We start from the raw sequence: 5,240 nt of genomic DNA, 5'->3' as shown, positions 1-5,240 counted from the left end.
AAAGTTTGACTATTATAATTTAAATTTACAAAAGTTTCTATAAAAAAAATTCAAAAACTAACCAAAATTTCTAAAATTTGATTAAAAAAATTAAAAACTCAACTACAACAATCCATCCATCCATCCTAATTGTAACTATCCCAAAATTTTCAAACTTTCTAACCATGACTATTTAATAATCAAACCCTATGTCACTGGACTATTAATTAGTTTGACTTTATACCATCTTTAAATTTCCAAACAACGGCCATTTAATAGTGAAATCTCATCACTCTTAAATATTAACCCTGAGGTACCTGAACCCTTGGGTTAACTATTTACGAGAAGTCTAATGAGTATCAAGATACATTTCAATATTTTGTGTGTAAAATTATGGAAATTAAATTTGATTTTTGTTTCATAAATATAAGTTTATATATTTTATATGAGGAATATATATTAAAATTAGTCATGTTTACAAAAAAAAATTCGGCCAAGATCACATGAGACATCATTTGTCATGTGATCTTCGCCAATTTTTTTTTGTAAACTTGATATGGATGACAGAAGCCTAAACTCTACTATAAAATTAGTCATGTTAATTATTATGGAAAGGAAAAATTAATATTTTTTATTAAATAAATTAATAATTTTTATTAAATAAAAACAAGCTTATATAGAATTTTTGAATAGTAAAAAAAGCTAACAACAAGTATATAGACATTAAAAAGAAATTAGCATGTTATTTTGAACATCCCAAGAATAGAAAACATATTCATATAAAGGGATGAGACCATAACAACATCCCAAAAGACTAAACTCCCCTCCATGTGAGAGCAACCACATATCAGACCAAAAATTTCATGATGTGCCAAAAAGAAAAAACTTGTCATAACTATATAAGAGAGACCAGAATATCCAAATTAGTTGAGCAAAAACATTAAATTGTAAGGATTTTGCTCATGCTTTGAAGAAGACCTAGTAGAATACTTTGAAAATGTATTTCACTCATTTGGTGTTGATGATCCAAAGTTAGTCATATCATTTGTGGGAATTGAACCTGAGTAGTGAGAGATCTAATCATTCATCAATCATCCAAAATAATCACAATTGAGGAATTGGAATTTGATATATTCCTTACATGGTTAAAACTTTTAATATATTTTTTCAAATTATAAAAATTATTAGGTTATTTGATTTTGAAATTCTAATTTTGTTACTAAATATTTTGACTTCTAAACTATCAATATTTAATAGTTAAATATCATGTGTAAATTTTTTACTTCTAACCCTTTATTATTTAATACTTAAATATCACATCTAATATTAAATAATTTATCCAACTTTCAAATAAATTTCACAACTAAAAACTAACTATTTAATATGAAATATCCAACTTAAATATTAACTAATTTATGATAATCGACATATTTTTTGCAAAAATAATATATAATAAATGCATAAAATAAAACAATGTATATGTATTAATATTAATCAAAGAAAAATAAATATTGCATTGATAATAAATTTATTATTGTATAAATAATGATTTAAAAAAATTATAAATATATATATTAAAATATTCATAACATAATTCATTAATAATAATGATTAACATAAAAATAAATTATAAATATACAAACTAAAACATTGAGCATTAATAGTAATTAACGTTAATTTTGAAATTATTATATATCATAATTTTTTAAATATTTAAAAAATTAAAAATTATTATTTATTATGATTTTTTTATAAATAATAAATCAATAAATTTTATTTATATCAATATTTTTTTAAAAATTAAAAATTATATTTATTATTTTTTTTATAAATAATAAACTATAGCCCATTTAACAGCTGAAGAACTCACGAACCAATGGCCTTGAAAAAAACAACAATTATTTAAACAGCAACCCAAGATAGCAAAAAGGATCACAATCTTAAAATCCTGCAGCATTTTAACACCCAACAAGTAATTATAACAAGACTCACTCTCGAATTCATAAAGGCATTCCTGAAAATGCCCTATTTTCCTACCACCAATAAAGGAGATTCACCTTCACATTTCATAATTACATCAAATAAATACTTTAAAAACCTTAGGGGAAAAAATTTAAAACCGCTGCAGGTGTGTCGATAATATCCCTCATTAATATAAATATTTATTTTATTTACTGTAATTAAACAGAATGTTACTATTTGTTTGAATTATAAATTATTTTGAAATTTGGTTATTGAAGAATAAATTTGTAGTTATGGGTAAATATTATTTTATTAGGTAATTAGTTACGGAGACAGTTATATGTTCCAAAACTAAATTTTAGATTATTTTTACTAAAATGATCAAGAGAATAGGGATCTGAGATCAGGGGAAAAAGGAGACTTTGCTGAAAGGTTGGGCAATGTCTGGTTAAGACTAGATAGTTGGTAAACATTAAAGTCTTTAAAGAGAGATAGCTGGTAAATTAAAGTCTTTAAAGAGAGAGAACTCCTGAAATAAGGAGTAGCACGGGGGAAGATTTACCAGAGTAGGTAATATAGCGGCAGGGAGGAAATTAAAGTGCAAATCTTATACCAAACTCAGTCCTAGAAAAGATAAACAGATAAGTAAAGAATTGCTTATATAAGTTGTTCATTGAATCTAAGAACAGTAGCTAGGAGATTGGCTAAACTTTTAGAGATATATTTGTAAATTATTGTGTAAGAATTATAGGCAATGTTTCCTATTTCTTGAAGTATGTCATTAGAGTTCTTTTTGTATTTTAATTGAATTAATTCTTTGAGAGAATAATAGAAAACTGAGGGAAAAACCTTTATTATTAAGAATAGCAGGGGATTTAGAGAGAAATTAGAAGGATAAACAAATTTGGAAAAGATAACCATTTCCTGTCAACGGAACTATTACAATAATCAGATAAGGTAGAATTCCCTATATTGTATCTTATCTAATTCAGAAACAGCATTTAAAATCATCTATTAACGGAAAGAATTGCAAACAATGATAGATGAAATAAACAAGTCTACTTAGAAGGATAAACAAATTTGGAAAAGATAACCATTTCCTGTAAACGGAACTATTACAATAATCAGATAATAGAATTCCCTATATTGTATCTTAGATAATTCAGAAACAGCATTTAAAATCATCTATTAACGGAAAGAATTGCAAACAATGATAGCGGAAAGAATTGCAAACAATGATAGATGAAATAAACAAGTATACTTAGAGATCAACAGATACTAAACTGTTCACGATTCTATACCATAAATCTTTACATGCATAAGAACCTTGTTGATTCAATAAATATACAAACTAACACGAATTCAGTTATGTAAGACAGAAGCATGAATTCAGTTATGTAAGACAGAAGCATCAACTTCTGGAAATTTTCAATAAAATAATAGAAGATTACAGTCTTAGCCAGATATGGAATATTTTAGCATTTCGAGCTCCTAAAGAAACCACTTAAGCATTTTCTTTTAAGTCAAAAATATAGAGATTTTACTGAGCTAGGGCTAATTCAATGCAAAACAATTATACATTGCATTATAACTCTGTATCAAATGAAGTGTAAACCAAACACTCGGAAAAATCAAGGAAGGATAGCCCTTAGTTTCCAAAACTTTGTGTTTGAATAAAACTCAGAAAACAACCAAAACCCAGCAACTAAATTATGAAACCCTCATCTCATTAAAATCTCTAGTCATATATTTTAAGTGTTCCAAATAATATCAGGGATGGTGGCTTGAGAGATCCTTGCTAAAAACCTTCCACACTCAGCTGAAGTCGTAGGCCTCTTTTCTTTAAAAAAAACCTCAAACAAACTTTTGGAAACAAACACAAAACAAACTATCAGAGGAGCCACGACTCCAGCGATCTCGAAAGACCCATCTAGAGTTTTCATTATTGTCTTTTCAACTTGGTGCCCTGTCCATAAAAACCCTACCCTAGAAAGATTTAGAGAGATTCGTAATACCCAGAGTTGGTTGCAAACAATGAAATCAAAAGGCGGGTTTGCCACAACGCCAAGTTGAATCTTCTGTCCCGGAAACCATACCTTACACCATAACAAATAATTTGTATTAGAACATGCAACAGAAAGTATAAATTGTAATAAACGCACTAAACCCTGATATACAAAGACAACTATGTGGAAAATAAGATCTGAAAGGTTACCTTCGGAGGGAACATTATAGACCCTGCCTCTGCAGAATGAATTCCAGAGCATTGAAGCAGTTTCGGGTTCATCAGGGTATTCTAAGATGTCGGAATGCAGTGCGAATGGTCCAGTGAATCCGGATTGCAGACGAAGACAGATACCGAAAGACAGAGCAAAGCCATAACCTCTCGGGAATTCCGGAGTGAAACAATGGCAGATTGAAACCACACTACTGAGAAATGAAGGATGATAACTTCAGGACCATTCATCCAGCGGTCCATGGTGAATCGTTGATGGAGGAACCTGATCCCGAGGATTAGGTGGGATAAGGATAGATGAATCACCCCAGGCAGTGACCAGGACCCAGAGAACAAAAGCACTAAATACACATGCGTCCCCGAGCGTAATTCGATGCTATGGCCAATGATATGGCCTATAAATAGTTAATGCATAGGCCAGCATTGTACCCATATGTTTAATACACAGGAATGTAACGATTGTAAAGTCAAATGCCCAGTACTACCAAATCCCGCCACAATCATTATACAAGTAATACATAGCATGTAAAGTCCAACCATTGCAATTCGTATAAATTTGATTATGGCATTTAGTAAGGTTGTATAAAGGTCACACATGATAGTTAATCAATGATTATGTCTCGTTTAACATATAAATGTAATTCGAGGTGACTTAAGTTAAGAAAACATATATATATATATATAATGTTTGATAAATGGACGTGTTACATTGTCATTTTGGCATATATTATATTGTTTGGTGCTTCAATATCAAATCCACGTCTCCATTCATCATATTAAAAACAAGTGTTACATAGTAGCTACTCTTGCCACTTAATTTAAATATAGTTAAGTTATAATAAAAATACTGAATTCAAATTAGTGTTAAAGTTTATAATTCCATAAATTTGAATTTTACTGATTGGTAAAGTCCACATCTGTACAATGAAAGAACAAAACCCTAATTTCAATGCTTATGCAAATATAACTTTAAAAAACTATAATATGTTATGAGTGCATTTACATTTGAACTACATTAATTGTCCAAATCAAAATTGTCTATCCAAATCAAGAATTATATATT

At 28.7% G+C, this 5,240-nt stretch overlaps 1 long non-coding RNA gene across 1 annotated transcript; it reads right to left on the bottom strand.

The window, feature by feature from the left end:
* Positions 1-3,647: 3,647 nt before the first annotated feature.
* Positions 3,648-4,531, bottom strand: LOC149199450 (uncharacterized). The gene is made up of 2 exons (XR_016253278.1): positions 4,157-4,531; positions 3,648-4,037 (listed from the first exon to the last, which is right to left on the bottom strand). It is a non-coding gene; the product is annotated as an uncharacterized LOC149199450 (long non-coding RNA).
* Positions 4,532-5,240: the final 709 nt, after the last annotated feature.

The sequence above is a fragment of the Pinus tabuliformis genome, chromosome 2_1 (genome assembly GCF_031772625.1).
Source record: "Pinus tabuliformis cultivar Carrire ecotype Pingquan chromosome 2_1, CPIR1, whole genome shotgun sequence".
Classification (NCBI taxonomy): domain Eukaryota; kingdom Viridiplantae; phylum Streptophyta; class Pinopsida; order Pinales; family Pinaceae; genus Pinus; species Pinus tabuliformis.
Note: the sequence above shows the minus strand (reverse complement) of the source record. Positions and strands in the feature narration are given on the sequence as shown.